The 22,965-nt window shown below is 40.6% G+C and overlaps 1 long non-coding RNA gene across 6 annotated transcripts in view; it reads right to left on the reverse strand.

Annotated features, from left to right (window-relative positions):
- The window catches only part of LOC131129930 (uncharacterized), a 47,527-nt gene extending 25,205 nt beyond the window's left edge, over nucleotides 1-22,322 (reverse strand). For 2 of the 6 annotated variants that reach the window (XR_009129928.1, XR_009129925.1), the window contains exons 1-4: nucleotides 21,160-22,322; nucleotides 20,962-21,075; nucleotides 3,837-3,884; nucleotides 3,532-3,641 (exon numbers count right to left, since the gene is read on the reverse strand). This is a non-coding gene — a long non-coding RNA (uncharacterized LOC131129930). Of the gene's footprint in view, nucleotides 1-596; nucleotides 699-855; nucleotides 898-3,531; nucleotides 3,642-3,836; nucleotides 3,885-14,737; nucleotides 16,145-16,475; nucleotides 16,632-20,961; nucleotides 21,076-21,159 lie in introns of those variants that run through there. The other 4 variants (XR_009129924.1, XR_009129923.1, XR_009129926.1 and 1 more) reach the window with 3 other exon arrangements.
- Nucleotides 22,323-22,965: the final 643 nt, after the last annotated feature.

A 22,965-nucleotide genomic window follows, 5' to 3' on the forward strand; every position in this document is an offset into this window, starting at 1 on the left:
GCAGGATGGAATAACTCCCTCATCTCAGGATGGCCCTTGGATGGGAGGCTTATTGTTGCATATTTTTGTATGTTTCCGTTTTAGTCTGACCTTTTGGAACAAATCAATAACGAAAACCGAGGTACTGCAATCCCATCGTTTATCACTGCTAATTGGTTCTCGACTCAACGGTGACAAATTACTCATTCATTCATTTTCTTCCGCTTATCCTCACGAGGAAACATGCAAACTCCACACAGAGATGGCCGAGGGTGGAATTGAACTCAGGTCTCCTAGCTTAGTTGTCTGCACGCTAACCACTCGACCGCCATGCAGCCCGATGAATGATTGCTTATTTATAAATCAGATTTTTTTCAGCATATAAAACCTGTTGGGGCTGCTTGGCATACAAGTGGTTAGCAAGCCAGGAGCCCCAGGTTCGATTCCACCCTTGGGCATCTCGGTGTGGAGTTTGCATGTTCTCCCCGTGCATGCGTGGGTTTTCTCCGGGTACTCCAGTTTCCTCCCACATTCCAAAATCCTGCTAGGTTAATTGGCGACTCCAAATTGTCCATAGGTATGAATGTGAGTGTGAATGGTTGTTTGTCTATATGTGACCTGTGATTGGCTGGCGACCAGTCCAGGGTGTACCCCGCCTCTTGCCTGAAGACAGCTGGCATAGGGTCCAGCACCCCTTGTGCGACCCTTGTGAGGATAAGCTGTAGAAAATGAATGAATGAATTAATAAAAACGGTTTACAACCTTTTAAATTGTTAACATTATCAGATCCCTCTAGACATCAAATACAGTCACCGTTACACTCCTATTACTCTATATAGTAGGAAACAATAAGACATAAAAGAAAGATAGACTTACACATGTTTCCACTGTAGGAGTCTCATTATCACCAGGTACTTCCTGTGAAGGGTATCGTCTCATCAATGTCACATTACCGTAAACTTGTGACCAGTGTAGAATAATACATATGTATTCTCAATGCCTTATATTTGCATTTTAGTTTCGTTAACCATTTTTATGCTCAGCTTGGGGAAAAAAATATTAAAAATTTGCTTAAATATGCATATTTTTGGAGAAATAATTGGCCATATTCAATGACCAAACAACATGATTTCAAAATTAATTTCGTCATTTTGAATAATCATGATAGAGTGAAGCCACAAAATTTAAAGTATGACGTGTATAAGTATTTTTTTCATTTATACTGTGGCTAACCATGGCCATTTAAACATCTTGCCAATAAAATAAGTTAAGGAAGTCCATTCTGTGTTTCCTCCATTGGACAAAATGGGACTTTACAGTTGATGAGCAAAGGTGGAATAAAAGGAGGCAGGCTGTTTACCCTCTGCTCTCCCACTAAACACAACGCTGTTGGCTTTGGACAGTTTTATGACTGACTGCATCTCCACTGAGGAGCCCATTTTTCCACTTTTCTGCCCGGATCAACTCACGGATACGCCGACAGGCGTTTGCCTGTCTGTAGAATCGCTGCCGGCCCAATGTGTGTATTCACATATAGGCCGGCAGAGTGTGTACCGTTCACGTCCGTCTCTTTTACTTGCTGAAACATATCCGTCCACGTTTGACAGCATGGGGGCAGACAGCCTCGTTGCACAATTCTGATCATTTAAATGCTCAAAGGCACGCTTGAAGAGCAGAGTTGGATGAGAGGGGGGGAGTGGAGGGGTTACACACAAAGAGATAGCAGGAGAGCAGCCCTTGACATGCCTCTATATCACATAAGGGACCGCCTGCCACTTTCCACTGAAAAATAATGCTCACTTGTCAATCTTCCAGGCGCCAGTCTGAGAGCGGTCAGTCCTATGGAGACCTATTGAGGTGTATGCTTTGTTTCATCTCGGGCAGGCCTCGGAGGAGAGCAGGTCTGTTGGATGTATGAATTGTCTTCAAATGTGGAGTACGGGGAAAAGACATATTTGATACAACCTCAAGGCGAACACGCTATACCAGGGGTCGGCAAACTTCAGCGTCAAAAGAGACATTTTGCCTCCTCTTCCAGTAAAACAAACAAAAAAAACCATTGAGCCACCAAACATTACACGGCTTATAAACTTGTGGGGAAAAAAAAAATAAATGTTTTTTTCAAATGTTACCTGTTACAAGCAAATTCAACGGAACAAAGTGTGACAAGGGACATGTGTAACACTGAACTCCGTAAGCCTTTTGAATTGGCAACTCCAAATTGTCCATAGGTATGAATGTGAGTGTGAATGGTTGCTTGTCTATATGTGCCCAGTGATTGGCTGGCCATCAGTCCAGGGTGTACCCCGCCTCTCACCCAAAGATATCTGGGATAGGCTCAAGCACCCCCTGTGACCCTCGTGAGGATAAGCGGTAAAAATGAATGAATGAATGAAAATTGTCCATGGGTATGAATGAGAGTGTGAATGGTTGTTAGTCTATATGTGCCCTGTGATTGGCTGGCAACCAGCCCAGGGGGGCCGAAGACAGCTGGGAATGGCTCCAGCGTACCCCTGCACTCTAGTGAGGATAAGAAGGTTGGATGGATGCTCTGATATTTTTCTGAACAACTATTTTCTCACTAAATCTGGTGACTTTCCAAACCCTTTTGGTGGCTTCTTTCATTTTCTACCGCTTATCCTTACAAGGGTCGCGGGGGTGCTGGAGCCTATCCCAGCTGTCTTCGGGCGAAAGGCGGGGTACACCCTGGACTGGACGCCAGCCAATCACAGGGCACATATTTTTTTTTTTTTGGAATGTGGGAGGAAACCAGAGAAGACCCAGGCATGCACGGGGAGAACATGCAAACGGAGAGATGGCTGAGGGTGGAATTGAACCCTGGTCTCCAAACTGTGAGGCCTGCGCGCTAACCGCTCGACCGCCGTGTAGCCCTCTTGGTGACTTATTTTCCCAAAAATTAGTAGCAAAAAAATGTATGGATTGGTAGTCAGAGACTTAGTGTAAGCACTGGTTTTTGATATACTAAGTCATAGCACGTATTTTCCTGCTGTCCTGTTGCTGCTGAGGGGTCCCCCCCACCTCACAGAAATGAAGTTTGGAATTTTATGAGAATAATGTTTAATATTGTGCCGAAGAAAATGTCATTTTAGCAGCCATATGTTGACATATTAAAGAGTTTTAAGTCCTAATATTGGGGAAAAAGGTTTTAAAATATGAAAGAGGAAAATTTACAAAAAAAATATTTAAGGAAGTTGAAATATTCGGGGGGAAAAACAACATAAATTAGGTAAAAGAGCCGTTACGGAAGCTGACATTAATAACATGCTTTTTTACCTACATGGAAAAGCTGAGATACAGTCATTATAACTTGTTAGCATATGCTTTAAAAAATATCAATTTGGATCCTTTCATTTTTTAGTGTGTAGCCCAGTCAGCAAAACTAAGATTTGGAGGTGTGGAAGTCCCGCACTACGGAAGCAAAGTACGCACAGTAATACTCGATGCAGCCCAAGCAAATCCAGATTACTGAGGGGCGATCCTACCCGATACAAAACGACTCATCTAAACCAGGGAACTCTGTATCAGTCATACCTTCTGCAGAGATTGTGTGCGTTTCTCAGATTATTCACAGGGATTATCAGTCACCACGCTGTCACTGTGTCCAATGATGAGAGAGGATCTTTCTTCACGCCTTAAAACACCTGACATGGAAAACAACAGCTGCAGCAATAAAAGACCACCATAAAAACTATCCATAAATGGGGGGCGGGGGGGGCTCTTCATTAAACGCTGTGTTTTACCGTCATCACAATGAGTTAACACCTGCTTCATTGTTATGCTCCTTTCAATTTCATGTAACATTTTTTATCGCTGTTGCTCGCTTATTAAATCCCTACCTGTATTGGCTTCGGTGTATTTGAGAAACTCTTGAGAAGTTCTTGAAGCTGTAAATAGAATAGAATTCACTGAGTCATCTCAAGGATCATAAAATGACACTTAATAGTGATATTTGGGAAACACATAATGGGACTGTCTATGGAACACACCTCATACATACCTGTTCTGTCTCGGAATTAGACAACAGATCAGTAGCCACGTACACATGGACCCAAATATTCCATTTGCATTCGGTTTATTTGCTCAAACAGCCAGAATGTAACATTTGTATACATCTCATTTTGAATGCCAATCCAAATGACCATATAATCAGATTCACGGGGGTGGAATATTCCTTTCCCCAATCCAATTGAGGTATCTTGTACTCGCTCAAATGGAAATGGAATGGAAAGTGGTCAGGGTGCGTTCTTCTTTGTGGTGTTTTTCTTCTTCTGTTGTTTATTGGCGGTTAGCAAGCAGCTTTCGTGTGCATTACCACCATCTGTTGAACAGAATCTAAACCCTTCTATACGCCATTCACAAGTCCAGTTTTATTAAAAAAGAAAATATACATCTATATAAAACATGTGCCGATCTTAATTATAAAATAAGATTGAATTTTATTTTTGAATGTTTACATTTATCCCGGGTGCGTTCTTTCAGCGCATGCTCAGATATGACGTAACACGCAGCTCAAGACGTTCTTTAGTTTTAAAAATGGAGGCAAGCAATCGGCACTGGACTGCTGTGGAAAGTTTGTTTTTGATCAAAACTAAATTTCAAGACGAACGAAAAACTTGCAATACGGAGTTATTCCAACAAGTGAAAGAAAAACTCGGAAAAGTCGGTATCCCGTGATGTTGATGTTTACGTTTTACTGGGCATGCCCCATTGACTATTCTGTTTGATTATAGCGGCGCATGTAGACAAGAGATTGGAATATTCCTTTTCCATTGATACCATTGTTTTCGGAAAAGTCATTCAGAAAGATTCCATTCGGAAAGAGAAAAACTCCTTGTGTAAACGTGGCTAGTGTTACTAATTCAGTGACAATGTTGCTGTGTTTTGGGTGGGATCAAACCCCTCTCGATAAACTTTCTCAAAAATCACAAGTGGGAAATCTAGATACAGTAAAGTCTCGTTATATCAATATTGTCGGGAGTCTGAAAAAATATCGATACAACCGGACTGTCGATATATCCGATCCTGCGCCGAACTGCATTAAAAGTGGGCAATAATGCACTCGACATTGTTCTATAGTATAGAACAATGTCGAGCAGCTTAAATCAATCTTTGCTTAAGGATTTCAATACCAAAAAAGAACACGGCAAACGGCTGCTTCCAGTCAACTTTATTTTTCACACTTCCACCACCAGAGCACAACACACACACCGATTCCCGCACTTCCTGGTTCACAGGTCATGCTCAACCCGCCCCACATAGCTGGCCAAACACATGCCTGCAACAGTTTCTCTCGTGTGTATAGATTCTATACACACACAGAAACCACGAACGCCAGCATGTACATATGAAAAACAGTGATTATTGCAAGCGATAAAAAGATATCTGAATACAACACAATTAAATACATGTATTTGTACGCTTGTGTCTTGGAATAGGTGTGTATGCTATGTCAGTTGGTTCTTCTGTTGCAGGCATGTGTTTGGCCAGCTATGTGGGGCGGGTTGAGCATGACCTGTGAACCAGGAAGTGCGGGAATCGGTGTGTGTGCTGCGCTCTGGTGGTGGAAGTGTGAAAAATAAAGTTGACTGGAAGCAGCCGTTCGCCGTGTTCTTTTTTGGTATTGAAATCCTTAAGCAAAGATTGATTTAAGCTGCTTTTGTATCGATATAAGCAGACCAAATTGGCTGGCGGAAGATGAAAAGGGCATCGTAGTAACCGGATTATCATAATAACCGGGTATCGTACTAACGGAACTAATTATATCATAAAAGACTAGAAATTTGCCGGGAAATGAAAATAGTATCGTAATAAGCAGTAATTCGTTATAACCGATATCGATATAACAAGACTTTACTGTAGTTTGGCGTAAGCGGTTCCATTCCGTTGTATTCAACGCACTGATAACAATGAAGACTTGAATGAGGAAACTGCTTTGATGTGTCCCTGTAAGGATGCCAATTACAAGAATTATATGAATGAGCATGCTGGGCAAAGAACTGCAGAGTAAACATAACAAATTAAAATAAAGGGCCCCAGAAATATTTAATAGAGCCGTGGAAGATAAATAAATCTAGCAAACAAATAGCTCAAGCAGACAAAACTAACAAAAAAGAAATGCAGGCAGGAAGCCATGTGAGATCATGTGATAAGACTGATTGAATGCTGTCTAAGGAGTCCAAAGGCAATCTGGGAGACAACACAGCGATACAGGTGGCTCATATACACAAGGGTTGTAGGTCAAGCATCACATTCACTTGTATAGAACGTCTCTACCTTGTACTACAAGACACTGTTAGCACATTTACCTTCTGATGACACAACATCAGGAAAAACCGAGGCTTCCATACCTTGCCCAAGCATACTTCAACACGGTCAGGGGAGTAGGACCAAACCAACAACCTTCAGGTTGGGAGACGATCAGCAGTGTAGTGCCTCAACAGTGAATTCTGGTCGGATTTCAGTGAAGAGGAATCGTTGATGGGGCCACTTGAGTAAAGCGTTTGGCTTCTCAAAACAACGTGTTGCTTGTTTCCATTATGACTGTTTTTGCCGCGCTAACATCTAACATGGGAAGCTTTGTGCTCCAGTTCATATTCAGAATAAAATAGTTTTCGTGTCCGCGTGGTTCCTTCCCCTCCCACAGTGAGGACATCCATGGGAAATAAATGAGTGGTGAAGGGTGATGTTATCCACCAGCCAATTCCTGGCAAGGCAACAGTCACCCTGTGCCTTTGACCATTTACTGCACTTTGTCATTATGCAAGGCAGCAGCTGTGATGGCTAACTAACCAACTAAGACTGGGTGAGAACCTGTGGTGACTCTGACTAATGAAGGTGAAATGCAATGACACTCCATTTCCGAATTAGCCTGCATCCCCCTGCCCTTCTCCCTCTTCTCTGTGGGCTCAAGTGACCTGATCTGCCCCCACTCATCTGGTTTTCCATGGCCACTCCAAAACACACTGTTTTTGCTCATATTCAAGTGAGGGTAGTGTTTTTTTGGCAGACACTTACAAAGCGGCTCCTTTTCCACTCGTACTGTGCCAATGACAACATGTCAAAATGATCTTGTCTCCTATCTACGTATTTCGAAGCCTTGACAAGAGTCATGGGACATAACACGGAACACTGTAAACCAAGGACCACCTGTACTTTAGATATGTCTTCTGTGCATGATCATTTAAGCTGTGTTCAGTGGTATTACAGGCGCACGGTGGCCTAGTGGTTAGCATACCCGCCACACAGTCGGGAGATCTGGAAGATCTGGGTTTAAATCTTAGTGCGTGGGTTTTCTCTGGGGAAACACATGATGACATACGATATGTAATGTCACCATTAACATGTTAGGTTAAATGGTGACTCTAAACATACCAAAGGTAGGAATTTGAGTGTGAAAGGTTGGTCTTTCACTGATATAGTGCTTTTCAACCTCCAAGGCACTCAAACTGCTTTGACACAGTTAGCACAGTTACCTTCTGATAACACAACATCAGGAGCAACTTGGGGTTTGCCCAAGGATATTTCAACATGATCACAGGAGGACGATAGATTGAACCCGCAACCTTCAGGTTGGGAGACGACCACTCGTTCAGCACCACTCTCTCACCTGAGCCATGCTGGTCTTAGTTGTTGTATGTACAATACCGCTCAAAAGTTTGGGATCACTTGGAATTTTTTTTGGGCCAGTCTGAGATATGGCTTTTTCTTGGCAGTTGTTTTACAAAATAACTTGTTACAGGTTTGGAGAGATCGCAGCAGAGAAATGACCACAAACAACGACTGTATGTATATTAATGATATTTAATGATAAAACACACAGCAGTTCACAACATTTCCCATCATGAGTTATTATGCTAGACACAAGCTGTCACCCCCATGCCCCCACATAACACTCCAATCAACACAGTTCAGATCCAGAATAGCATACCTTACCGTTGACAGAGGGCGGAGAGCCAAAAACACCCCGGTAGAGTAATCTGGAAACCGAAAGCTGGACACTCGTGCACAGTTCACAGCAGACTCTAACCGGGATTGAGAAAACAAATGCTTTATAGACTCACCCATGCGAAAACAGGTGGCCAGCCTGTCTCCGCAGGAGAGGAGTCATCACCTCCGTCCTCTGCCTCAGGCACCTCAATGTCTCACAACATTCTAGTTCGTTTCTCACAACATTCTAGTTCGTTATCAGGATATGGGAATAATATTTATCCCGTTGCCGGAACAAGTTAAAAACAAGTTATATAAGTGTGAAAAGTCAAAAAGTGTGCAAAGCAAGTTATATAGAAAAAACAAGTACAAAACATGCATTGCATAGCCATGTGGGTCAGCTCAGGACAACACAAATAACAATCTCTTCCTTCAGCAGTCCTGCTATGAAGTCCAGCATCCTGAAGTCGCCGCTTCACTGTTGATACTGACACTGGTGTTTGACGGCTACTATTTAGTGCAGCTACCAGGTGACGACCTGTGAGGCGTCTTTGTCTTAAACTACACACTCTCAGATATTTGTCTTCTTGCACAGTTGTGCAGCGTTTTTCTGTCATGATTTCTGACATGATTACAGTCACCCCGGTTTAATTAATTGGTCACAGACCTGCCAGCGATAAATTAATTTCCAGAATATAGGATTCCAAGTCAATAAATGGAATATTTTTGTAGTCTGAGCACGGAAAATCTGTTGACTTCGTAAATATGATAGATTTATGTTGCCGATTTTGATACCAATCATCCATGAGTGAAATTGACCGATTCTGACACCGATTATATGGAATAATTCTTGTTTGTTTCTTTGTTTCTTCTTGCACAGTTGTGCACCATTTTTCTGTCCTTGTTAGACCCAGTTTGTGCTGCTCTCTGAAGGGAGTAGTTAACAGCATGGTAAGATATTTTAGTTTTAGTTTAGATTTTTAGATGGCTTTTCTAATCATCTATTAGCCTTATAAAATGATGAACTTGGATTAGCAGCCATACCAGGAGATTGATGCAGAGGACTGACAGTTGTTGATAGTGGGCCTCTATGCAAAAATGTACATCCTTCTTTGAAAATCATCTGATTCATTTTCATTGTTTGTGAAATGGAATAAAAATCTTTTGTGAAATGCATGAAAATGTGTTTTTCTTTGGAAAACAAATACATTTGCAAGTGATCCCAAACTTTTGAGTCGTAGTGTATTGGCTGGCGACCCCTGCCTTTCGCCCAAAGTGAGCTGGGATAAGTTCCAGCATACCCCAGCGACCTTAATGAAAATTAATGACTCTGTGGTATTACCGGAAAGAAATAGCCTTTTTGTAAGACATGCCATATAAAAAGTATAACAACGTCCAAAATCATTTATTTCATTCTCGTCTGACTTGTATACCTTGTGAAAAAGTTACTGCTTGGGAAAATATAATACAGCCTAATACAGTCAAAATGATGCAACTGTTCAGTCAGACAATCTTCCACAAAAGTCACAATTGATCAGTGGGTAGCACAGTTTCCTCTGAATGCAAGACATGGCAAGGTCAAAGGAGTGTATATGCTTTTAAATGTGGCACCAAATTATAATTTTAAAAAAAGCACAGACGTCAGATACAGCAGTTTATGACACGCATTAGAGTTGTGTAGCAGCTTTGTGAAGTGTGTAATGTAGAGTGATGTCATGGATTTAACTGACTGACACCAATAGACTCGTGCCACCGTCTACTTGTAAATGTTAATTTAGCACAAAGTATATGACCCCAATTAGTGCTTATCTCAAGTACTTTGCTGCAATCCAACCATGCGGATTTAAAGTGATCACCAGTCTAATGTACCTGTGAGTCAAGGAACTGTAAGAAGAAACTGTCACTAAATCCATCAAATGTGTCTTAGGAGACTTTTTTAACTACAAAGAAATATGGTGGTACTGTGACCAGACATGAGTCAGCAGTTTTACCTCCAGGTTGAGGCTGGATTGCGTTGAGTTGCTTCTGAGGGTGTTGATGAAATGCAAAAGGTGAAAATGTATGTCGTCGGAAAAAACAAACAAGCCAATATATATTCATGAGGTTAATTACAGGATGTGCTAAAGTGATACTTTGTCATTATTTCCCCTATTGTCAAGCAACAACAAGCACTGAAAGGTGTCAGATTACAAATGAGTGCCAATTACAGTATATAGATATTACAAGCCGATGCTTTTTCCTCTGGCTGGCGCCGCTGTTGAATGCTTGTAATTTACAAGTAAATAGTTGACAATAAATTGCTTCTTGTTGGCTTTTTCTTGCATTTCTCTGAAACATCTTGCACTTGTTGCCAACAGAGGTGGACCACCGCCCACTTAATCACTTCCAGACACCAGAACATAATTCAGTATTTCATTTGCTTTGCAGAAAGTCAAGACGCTGTAGCTAAAATATAGCTTTAAAATGCCATTCGGAACAAAGGGTAGCGTATTCGTTGGCGTAGCTGACTTTCACACATTTGGTGTGAGTTTAAATACAAGTGAATTTTAGTATAACTTGCATGTGAATGATGATGGTTTTGTATATTTCGAATATGCTTAACAAGTTAGAGTAAAGTACATCTCTCTCACTAAGGCCTCTACGAGAAACAATTAACCTGACAATGCACCAAACTGATAGACCGACTCTAAAAGTGTAATGTAGCTTCACTATATCATGTTTCTTCAAAAACAATTACTAAATGATTGTTGTTTCGTGGTTGACTATTTTTAGTCAAAAATATTGAAAGAAGCATGGCGGTCGAGTGATTAGCGCACAGACCTCACAGCTCGGAGACCCGGGTTCAATTCTACCCTCCGCCATCTCTGTGTGGAGTTTGCATGTTCTCCCCGTGCATGCGTGGATTTTCTCCGGGTACTCCGGTTTCCTCCCACATTCCAAAAACATGCCCCAAGACAGCTGGGATAGGCTCCAGCACCCCCGCGACCCTCGTGAGGATAAGCGGTGATCAAAAAAAGTTGATTTTAGTATTGTGGCCACTGGACATCAGATTATATTTCCTTTCACACAGCCGAATCGAGGCAATATGCCATGGCTGAGATCGAGTGTAAAAAAAAGTTTTTCTTTTTTTTAAAGTTCATTTCGAACGGAAAAACATCCAAAGCACAACAAACCAACCAAAATCAATACAAATAAAAAAATACCTATGTATATATAAATGTACACGTTTGAAAGGGAGTGGGAAGAAGTCAAGACTTATCTAGTCCCACCCCCCTAAACACCCAGATTCCAACCTCATCCCAACAAAACATATATTCCTTGTCTACACAGAATAAAAACCCCATAACAATAATGTTAAAATCCGTATTTAGAAAGTTAGAAACAGGTTTTCTATGTTCTATATGAAGATATTCTGACTCCTACTTTGTAGAAATTCACATATGGCGGTCGGGCCTGGAACCAATTCATTCATTCATTCATTTTCTACCGCTTTTCCTCACGAGGGTCGCGGGGGGTGCTGGAGCCTATCCCAGCTGTCTTCGGGCGTAAGGCGGGGTACACCCTGGACTGGTCGCCAGCCAATCACAGGGCACACATAGACAAACAACCACTCACACTCACATTCATACCTATGGACAATTTGGAGTCGCCAATTAACCTAGCATGTTTTTGGAATGTGGGAGGAAACCGGAGTACCCGGAGAAAACCCATGCATGCACGGGGAGAACATGCAAACTCCACACAGAGATGCCCGAGGGTGGCCTGGAACCAATTAACAATGATAAACGAGGAATGACTGAAATAATAATAATAGCAAACAATAGAAAAATGCAGTTAAATTGTATTATTTAGTCTCACCCCTTTCCTAGCAGTATTTTCACTGAGATAAATTCCATTGCCAAGCTACCTTGAAAAATGTAATACGAGTTAATACTAACATGGATATTTTGGCTGTCACCGAGTTATGAGTCAAATCGTGTTTTGTCGACTGTGCAAAACTGTAGGCAAATCAAGCACAGTGCTCACTGATTTGCAATTGTGTCACAATTGGTGTTATTACATCTTTTTTTGCAACTCGCAAACTAGCAAATGCTCTGAATTGTGTGGAAAATTGCAGACTCAAAACAGCATAATCACGGCGCTGAGTCTATCCAGTGTTGATTAATGTGCCTGAGCAAATATATACAGGCAGTCTGGTTAATCTGCTGTGCTGTTTTAATCAAGTGGACCTTTGTTTTTCTCCCCATGACTTTGTTTGTCCTCACTGACCCGCATCTCCAAGACTCATTAGTTATCAGTCATTGATGAGTGACACATTCCAGAGGACGTGACTCCACCCACTCTGCTTTGCATCTTTTACATCTTTCCCAAGATGCAGTCCCGCCATTAAAGCTAAAACATTTATCATGCAGTGGCAAACCGTGGGGGCCCTGTCAGCTGCCTTGACCCCACAGGACCTCTGCCACTATCGACCATGTGACCCGGTGTACCATTCAGCGACAACAACACTTCCTGCAAATGCGGCGGTAAGATCCTTGAGCACAAAGCGGCGATGTGACTGACACAGGGTGACAAACGATTTGAACCCGACAGGAAATTAATGCACAGTTGGAGGAATAACACACGGCATGAAGCACGGGTTAAATAGACACGTCTCTACGGGTGACACATGTAAATACTGCAGCCTCCGCTAGTCATCTGGGTGATCTTCAATGACTTACAAAACAAGAGCCTGCATTCAGATTGACTCACAGACCTGCCAACCTTGAAGACTTGAAGAATTTTTCGAGTACTCCCCCTGCCAACTTGAAATATCAAAGGATGTCGGTGGGGGTGATGCAGGGCATGATACATATTTACAGACAAAGCTTTGTGTTACATCATGACTTTTGGTCTATCTTTTGGCATTTTTGCTGGGGTTTTTTTTTGTATTTCTACAATGTGCAACGGGCCAGTACCAAATGTGCTGTGGACGATGCGTGACACCAGTCAGTAGATCCAAAATCGGAGGAATGAGCAAATAATGTACTTCAAGATGACCAATAACAATGGTCCAAGTTGCAGCAGCTCAGGATTTTTTTTTAAAGTGAACGTGACACGACAGACAAAGACTTAAATGCCGGCAAAAGTTAGCAAAATGCCTACCTGGAGAGCAAACAAAAATGACGGATACTACAGCAGATTTTATGACAATATAAAAAGGCAGGCTCCCCTTAACAATTCTTAACCTGCCACTGACAACAATAATGCAAGATCAGCGATCCAATAAAATCCAATGCCGCGTTTCAAAGATCTCTCTGAGAAGCATTCCGAGAAGTGAAATTAAGATTTCATAAATTCTAACAGAGGCCGGAGCGGCTGCTGTGAGTGTTTTATCCAATTGCTGAGCTGCAAAAATCGATGTTAGAAAAAAGAAACATTTCAGTGTTTTGTTGGTATCTTTATTGACCTTCACAAACTTCAGTAAAAAAAAAAAAAAAAATTGGTCGTGATAATACATTTGAAAACAGTGTATTCCATTAGTTGTACTAGAATGAGGAGTGTCACGCTTCTCATTGCCTCTGTGTTTGGTTGGGGATTGCTTGTTGTTTATTTTTTCTTTGTCCTCATTGTCTGTTCCTTTTGATCCTGAGAATTTGGCGCTTTGCACAGTAGCAATGGCGGATTGTTGCCTCATTTAGCAAACTCCACAAGAGTGTGCTTCTTCTCAGCTCCGTCCTACCTTTTGCCGAATACATCGTTTTTGTCGGGATGGACTATCTCCATCAAACTTGCACCTTTGCCAGATCAAGTTATTTTGTATTGTAAGTATAGGCAAAGCTTGGTTTTCAAATGATTCAGTTTTCAACAAGCATTTTCAACTTAATTTTGCCTCGGTTCTCGTACACTATTGCACGTATCACATTGTAAAATTTTACCCTTTGGTTCGTAGAATCTTGTGGTTAATTAATTAATAAAATAATTAATAAAAATTAATAAAAATGAGTAAAAAATTAATAAAAATGTGGACAATGATGGAAGATGGTGAGAAGTTGCTGTTAATGTGGAGAAAAGGTATTTCTTGTAATATTCTGACTTTATTCCCATAATATTTAGACATTATTCCCATAATATTGTAACTTTTCCCGAAGCCTGATTTTCCTCAAACTACAACTTTATTTTGTTTTGTTTCTCAGAATGACAAATAAAAAAAAAAACCATTAATTTTTAAAGGTGTTTTCATAATAATACTATATAATGCTATATTATTCCTCTTTTATTTGTTATACCTCTTTCCCCATTTGATGACAACCTTTCTCGTACCTATTTTGACTCTACGCTTGTGTTCTTGTTAAATGATGAAAAATTAATATAATTGTTTGCGGGCCACAAACAGCCCCCGGGCCGCACTTTGAAACCCCTGGTTTAGGCACTTGGGCCTTAAGATAATACCGTGGCCACCTGCTGATCTCAATAGCATTGTTTTTTTTAGCTAACTTCTCCTTTTTTCCCTGCCTTCTTTTAATCTTGCTCCTAAAATAACATAAAAAAAGATTTCCGTGTTCTTCCCTGTTTGCCCGGAAGCAGCCATGTAAAAAGACTATATGGCCAGACTAAGGTCCTTGCAGACATCGTATCCACGCAAGCCGTACATCACTGTGTGCCAGCCGCAGCTGGAAGCCATAGCATCAAAGCGAGCTGTAATGCAGCTCCTGTTTGATTTCACCTTAAAGCTGAAATCCCTGATGCACCCATGACAAAACTACCATTCAGCATCTGTCAAGCCCCCCTCCCCCCAGCCCTGCTTTCCCCTGCAAGTGCGTGAAGGAAATATCGTAGGTCCCAATAAAAAACAACACGAGTGTTTATGAGCATAATTACACTGCTCATGCAGTTGATGCATTACATTTCCAGACACCGTTATTAAAGCACTACCTGTAAAAACATGCAGGTGGACATTAAAGAGTGAAACTAAATCAATCATCCAGCGAAATCCATTACACTTGCGGTTGCTGAAATACATTCATATTAAAAGTCTATTTCCAGGACTAGTGCTGGAACTTTTAAAAAGGAACCATTCATTGCGCTGTCTCTCAATGCTGTGATTATCACAAATATGGCCGAAGCAATTTAGCCCCCTGTATTAAGAGGGGAATGGCTTGAAAGGAGCAAGCACGCCTGACATTCGACCGTACGATCATTTAAATCTATTTTTGATTGCTGGCGATATGAAACCTCAGCTCAGATATCATTAATTGCTTGTCCGCTGTCTCCTTTTTTCCCGTCAACATAATGCTCCTCTCCCTTCGGCTATCTGCGCTGAGATCCATTGAATAGGAAATGGAATTTTGCGTGATTGGCAAGACCTCCCATTGTCCCCTCTAAGACATCAGATGTGAATTGTTCAAAAGGAAGCAGGTTCTAAAGGCTATATACTGTACGTGTGTATGTGTATACAGTACATACGTATATATCAGGACTGATAAAACGGCTTTCTCTAAGGTTCCAAAAGTCAAATGAGGATAGACTTTCTTTACTTCTGCAATTTTATAATCAGATGTGTGCGATTTCTATGCAAAAGAAACCAACAAAACAACTCCAAATGCATGTAAACAAATAGAAATAACGTTTACCTTCACTGAAGATTATTATAATTATTGACGTAATAAGACACGATGTTGCAGCAAGACACCACACGGACTCCACCTTCCTGTTTTGCCATGAGTTACACTACCGCTCAAAAGTTTGGCATCACTTGCAAAAACAAAAGAAAAATTTGAATGCATTGCACAACAATTTTTTCCATTTCACAAACATTTGTATCCATTTCACAAATAATTAAAAGGAATCAGATGATTTTTAAAGAAGGATCTAAATTTTTGCATAGAGGCCTACTATCAACCACTGTCAGTCCTCTGAATCAATCTCCTGATATGGCTGCTAATTCAAGTTCATCATTTTATAAGGCTAATAGATTATTAGAAAACCCATCTAAAAATCTCAACTAAAACTAAAATCTCTTACCATGCTGTTAACTACTCCCTTCAGAGAGCAGCACAAACTGGGTCTAACAAGGACAGAAAAACGATGCACAGCTGTGCAAGAAGACAAATATCTGAGAGTGTGTAGTTTAAGACAAAGACACCTCACAGGTCGTCACTAAATAGTAGCCGTACAACACCAGTGTCAGTATCAACAGTAAAGCGGCGACTTCAGGATGCTGGACTTCATAGCAGGACTGCCAAGAAAAAGTCATATCTCAGACTGGCCAAAAACATTTCCAAGTGATACCAAATTTTTGAGGGGTAGTGTACGTATATATCAGGACTGATAAAAAAAAGCTTTCTCTAAGGTTCCAAAAGTCAAATGAGGATAGACTTTCTTTACTTCTGCAATTTTATAATCAGATTTGTGTTATTTCTATGCAAAAGAAACTAACAAAACAACTCCAAATGCATGTAAACAAATATATATATATATATATATATATATATATATATATATATATATATATATATATATATATATGATGAATGTAAAGCATAACGATCATTTAAGCTTACGTTTACCTTCGCTGAAGATGTGATTCTTGACTTTAGTAAGACGTTGCAGCAAGACACCACACGGACTCCACCTTCCTGTTTTGCCATGAGTTATTTCTTGAACTCTAGAGTGTTTCTAACCTTAAGCCGTCTCAAGTCCCTCCAACATGACAGTTGTGCAATCTGGTGTAAACAAAGAATGATAGGAGTGTAATGGTGACAATAGGGGTCTTATTTCATATATACTAATGTTAAAAGCAGCATTTACAAAGTCAAAAACAGGCTCTAACTATGAAAATATTCCATTTATTAACACAGGGATGACTGTATCGGTACTTCAGAACGGTTCATTTAGTTCAAGGTAAAATGCAGTCTAGGCTAAAGAAACGGTGCAAGCTAACAAGACAATGCTATCCAAGCAGGATAATGACATCACAGTGCAAGTCATGTGGCAAAGATCACACGTAGAAATTGTCCTTTGAGTTGTCCACTGGCTCACGGTCATTGTGACCCTTTGGGACCACTTGGCCGGGATCATCATGACAAGGTTTCCTCTTGTCCGACTCTTTGGAATGGTAATGAGAAAGTGCAGTCCAACAAAGACATCCATAATATATTTTCTATCTTGTCTTCACAGAGCACCTTTGCCACCAGCAAGGAAATTGTGAATCAATATTCCGTGTCAATGCTCAACGGCACTCAAGGTTACAACTCTTTTCCCTCTTCTTATTAATTATCAACACAGTGCAGAGTCCACTGGCTGCTTTATGGATCTCATCCCGGTCCGAGTGTGAGCGGCCGAGGTTCCCGTGGTATTTAAAGAAGACGCGATGTTTTAATAATAATGAAACCTTCCCAGATCCTTATGACTTGCATTTTTGAAGTACATGTGGAAATATAATATGACGACTTTAAATAATACATATTTTTAGTACTAACACCCTCACGGAATTTTCTGTGGGTTATAATTTTTAAAGATGGCTAAAACACCCAAGATGTATTTTATTGCAGTCTTAAAGACTTTTTGGAAAATTCCATTAATTCCATTCATTTTCTACCGCTTATCCTCGCAAAGGGTTGCTGGAGCCTATCCCAGCTGTCTTCGGGCGAGAGGCGGGGTACACCCTGGACTGGTCGCCAGCCCTGTGATTGGCATATAGACAAACAACCATTCAAACTCACATTCATACCTATGGACAATTTGCAGTCGCCAATTAACCTAGCATGTTTTTGGAATGTGGGAGGAAACCGGAGTACCCGGAGAAAAGCCACGCATGCACGGGGAGAACATGCCAACTCCACACAGAGAAGACCGAGAGTAGAATTGAACTCAGGTCTCCTAACTGTGAGGTCTGCGTGCCAACCACTCGATCGCCGTGCAGCCAATTATCTTGACATCTTTAGCATAATTAACGCATGAACATCATGGCAAGCCACACCCCTCTGCTATGCCCATTCTAAAAGGCAGAGGAAAAAAAAGATAGCATGTGGTAGCTCACAATGAACATAACAGGGCACTATATATTTCGATAATAACCACAAAAAAAGACAAACCCCAAAAAACAACAAATGTCAAAAAATTTGGCTGACCTCCTGTTCTGATTGCCACGTTGTTAGCAATGCTAACAAATTGCTAACAGGCATGCTAACAGGACGTTTTGTGAGATAAATCTCCATGAAGAACACAGGTGCATTCATAAAACAACAAGGCATGCGAGTTGACGGGGGCAACATTTTGTTGAGAATTTTCAATGTTAAATGGAAAACACGGCAACCGGGGTCGAACGCTAACCAAGGTTCGGTTGTGTAATGGACAAGAGAACTTCTCGTGTAAATAACCTCATGCTTGTCGCGAAAAGTTTTCAAGCTTCCATCAATCAAGATAAATGAGACTGGCACTGCGGGCAGGACGCCGTGTTTGCTGAAAAAACACGTGAATAAATGTGAAGCATTGAAAAGTGACGTGTAACTTTGTTTTCCTTGTACTCATGCTAAATGGCTGCAACAACATCCATAATTGCTTTTAAATGGATGAGCTAAAGGTGTTTTTATACTTAGGTAATTTATCACCCAGGAACCCCCCACACTGTGGTGTTATTCTACTCCAAACAATATGACAGAGGAAGAAACATTGTAGCCGTTTTTAATTTTCTTTTTTCCTGCGGAATCATTTTAAAGCCTTCTTTGAGCATCTGTGGAAGACTTACAATGATCCTCCCCCTGCGCTCTTTATTCTCAGCTTATATGGAAGATTTATACAGTCTAACTATGTAACATGCAACCATCTTGTTTTTGTCAGGATATAATTAGGATATTCTTTTCCTGATTACCACGACTTTTGCAGGTCTCACCTTCAAAACCTGTCTTAAGAATTAGCTGTTCCCCCCGGAGGTTAAATTGGAACTCAGTCCACTGGCACAGAAGGTTTTATTTCATCTTCTCTTCCTCAGCCGGTCGCTCTCATCCCTTTTTCATTTGAAATCCTGCATCTGGTTATTTCATAATTATGGGAGGGGATTATAACGAAGGCAGCTCGAGCTGCAGGTTAATTGGATTTTTCACCTCAGCGGGACCGAATCTAAGTCGCCGATGGGTCACAAATCTGCGCATTTGAAGTTGGGGACAGGACAAAAGAAAGAGTGAGCACTTAAAGTCTACCCCTTTGACTCAAGTTACTTTTGAGCTGCCAACTTAAGAACACAATCGCTTTCTTCAATGCTGACGACATCTTGAAGTGGTGCTGTGTTTTTTCCTTTCACAGACGCAGGTACCGTTGAAGTAACGGTTGACTGCTGATCCAGCAAGGGATGGAGGTAAAACCTTTGCAAATACAGTCAAACCTTGGTTTTCCCAAAAAATGTTGCCTTGGTTTTTGTACAACAAACTTAGGACAGTATCGTTACGCAAAATTGGCCAATCAAAGCACCCTAGGCTGACCTACCATCTGTGCATTTTTTATTGAGTGCGACTGGGGTTGTGAAGGATAAACCAATGGTACCACATCTATGCAATAACTTTGTTACACAATTTATAAATGTATTTAGTATATTTTATTCACAAAATGAAAGAAAACAACCTCAACTCCCAACCTTACAACACTTTGAAAGATAGAAATTTTGGTTTTATTTCATTTGAACATGCATCAGATTACAATTGTGTGCATCCCATAATCAGTTCCACATGTCCAAAAGGAGTAGGAAGAAGCAAAGCTTATTAAATCCTACCCCTCCATCTGGTACTTTTACAATCAGTAACTCTTACATTTGTTTACTTGCTGCTTTCCTAATATAGTTTACATTTTTGGGATGTTGTTTTTTTTTTTGTCCCGTACCGAAGTACGAGGTGATATGACATAATGGGTACCATAGTGTCAATATAGTGATATATATAGCACATCATGACTGGTTCAAGACTCTTCATCCTTGTATTTAGCAAACATCAACTGATTGTATTGTTTCTTGAATTGGCTCCTCGTTGTGCATTGTTTGATTTCATTACTCAATCCATTCCAAAGTTTTATTCCACATACTGAAATGCTATGGCTTTTTAATGTAGTCCTAGCATAGAAGTGTTTCAAATGTAGTTCTTCACTGAGATCATATTTCTCCTCTCTTGTAGAGAAGTATTCGATGACATTTTTAGCTAATTGGTTATTTTTAGCCTTATGCATTATTTTAGCTGTTTGAAGATTAACTATATCAGCAAGTATTTGTCATTTTAGAAATAAGGAGTTAGAATAAGGAGTTAAATAAGGAGTTTTAACAAAACAATTGAGAAGACATAGAAATACACCAAAAACAGCAGAAAAAACTGTTTCATGTACCCTTTTGCCAACACATAAAAAAAACACTTTTATAATATATTGTATAAAGCCTTCCAAAATCAAATAATACTAACTCATTGTCCCATAGGAAATAATGGAAATCCAATTAATCCGTCCCAGAGACCCCAAAATATGAACAAAAATAAATTTTAAAGAGGATAATAAAGGTTTTACATGCATATAGCAATGCAAATTAATTATTAAAAAGGAATAAATTGGATAAATGAACATTCTCCCTATCCTTTTGAAACTCCATTCAAAAGGTTTGTAGATACTTTAATGCCTTTGTGATGTAAACCAATAAAAGACAAACACAAGCACTTTTTCTTCTTTTCTTTTGAAAATAATAGCGGTAAATGGCCTCTCGTGGGAGTGAATAATGGTTGAACTCGTCTTTACTTCATCAATATTGCAATTTTGAAAGTGTGTGTGGGGTGAAAGAACCATGTAGGCAGTGTGGGCTTTTCACTGCTCTAAATGGATAATCAATACCTATCTGTTGGACTATATGGAACGGTTTCATTGATCCCAGCGACGCACGCATTCATCACACACACAGGAAAAATGTCTTCCGTTCAATTGCATCATATCTAACAAAGGCTTTGCAGATTCCAAAGTCAACCGCATCCCTGCTCGGTAGCCATTGTTTGAAATCAAGTTCATCCCACTTCTGCTGACAACATTGCCTACCTCTGTTCCTCAGCGCTGGCCTCCTCTCTCGTCTGTGGGAACATCCGAGCTGGCGGCCCCCCCCGGCTCCTGGCCTACTTCTCAATCGATGTTTGACAAAGGCAGAGTCGCTCCCTGAGCAAGAGATGGGGAATTAGAGAAGGCCTCACGTGGCGAGAAGGCCGCACGCAAAGTCCTCATAACAGATAAATGATCTACCTTGGATCATATGATTCTATGTCCTTAAAGCATAAAAAACAAAACTTGCCGGCCCGCTACGTTCAGTCACAAACACGCAGCAACGTACAAATGCTCCAAACACAGAAATGATCCAAAAGCAAAAACACATCCAGCGGGGAAAAGACTTCAAATTAAAAATGTTGCTATCACATAAACTGATTTATTGACCTTGAAATCTGTCTATTCATTCCACCAACTTCCATCCCGCTCATGTTTTTAAAGATGCATGGCCATTAGGTCTAGCTATACTGGAAGACTGGCTAATTTCTTGCTAGGTTAGCTAACCTACTGGTAGCTGGGCTCACGTCCTGTTAGGCTTGCTAATTTCCTGTTAGGCTAGCTGACCTCCTGGTAGCTGGGCTCTCCCTGTTAGACTTGCTAATTTCCTGCTAGGCTAGCTAACCTCCTGGTAGCTGGGCTCACTTCCTGTTAGGCTTCCTGGTAGCCTGGCTAATCTCTTGCTCGGTTGACTAACTTCCAGCTAGCATAGCTAACTCCCTGTGGTCTAGCTAACGTATTGGGATAACTAACTCCTGGTAACCTTGCTAACATCCTGATAGATTGGCTAACTTCCTGAGAGAAATGGCAAACTTTCTGGTAAAAATGGCCAACTTCCTGGTAGTTTGGTAACTTCCTCATAGATCTGGCTAACATCCTGGTAGAAACGGCTAACTTATGTAATTTACAGTTAATTATTTTAGGGTGTTTATGTGTTTTTGCTTTTCGACTCCTTCTGTCGATGTTGCTGTGTGTTTGTTGAGGTTGACGTTGAGAAATCTTAGAGGATTTGCTCTCCAAGAGTGGACACTGACACCCCTAACATGGTGTGAAAAACAAATAGTTATTGTAATTATTTTTTAGTACATCTGTGTGGGCACCAGCAGTGTTTAAAAATTACTGATCTGATTTCCCATCTTACCAAATTGGTCGAACGCAGCATTATGTTCATGAATGAAATCATCATTTTCTTCTGTGAATTTTCTGTCCCAAGGCCCACTATTGTACTCCAGTTACCGTACGTCTGAAACAGCGTTGTTATGTTGTGCAGCTTTGACAAAGAAAGCATTTTCTTTGTCAAAGGCCTGAGACGTTTACTTCAATGCCAAATGCTAATCAGTGCAATTTCCAGCCACCCTGCTGAGATCTTGTCACGCCGCCTCAACCGGCGCTACATTGCAGTGCTGCGTAAATTAGCATTACCTGAGGCGGAACACGGGCAGGGACTGACTGCGGGCTTTAGCTGTAGCAGACAATTAGAGCGACTGTGCGTCTATCTACTCAGACACTTCTTGTATAATATATACGTGTCTACGAGCACAACCATGTGGAACATTGACCACTTGTTAGCTCCGCACAGCAATGTTATGGCTGGTGAGGCACTGACTGTTTTAGTCCTTAAATAGTGGTGCTTGAATCAATATTAATATAGGTTCCTCTTTAAAACTATAACAAACGTTTATTCACTATTGCATTTTTGACAGAAGTCATTTACAAAATCTTATAAAATCATCCTATTAAAATTGGCAATTTTGAAACACTGTGGCCAACATACCAGTCATTTGTGGAGTTCGTGCCGAGCCTTCAATAAAGGTAAAAGGGATTCATTTCATTTGTCTGTATACAATATTTTGTGTTCATATTTTAGGGTGTCTGGAACAGATTAATTGTATTTACATTACAGTGGAACCGTGGTTAGCGTGTTTGTTGGTCAACATTGAAAATTTTGCGTACATTTTCTGGTTAGCATACAATATGGCGTGCCTTGTCATGTTATTCATACACTAT

Source organism: Doryrhamphus excisus, chromosome 5 (assembly GCF_030265055.1).
Source record: "Doryrhamphus excisus isolate RoL2022-K1 chromosome 5, RoL_Dexc_1.0, whole genome shotgun sequence".
In the NCBI taxonomy this organism is placed as follows: domain Eukaryota; kingdom Metazoa; phylum Chordata; class Actinopteri; order Syngnathiformes; family Syngnathidae; genus Doryrhamphus; species Doryrhamphus excisus.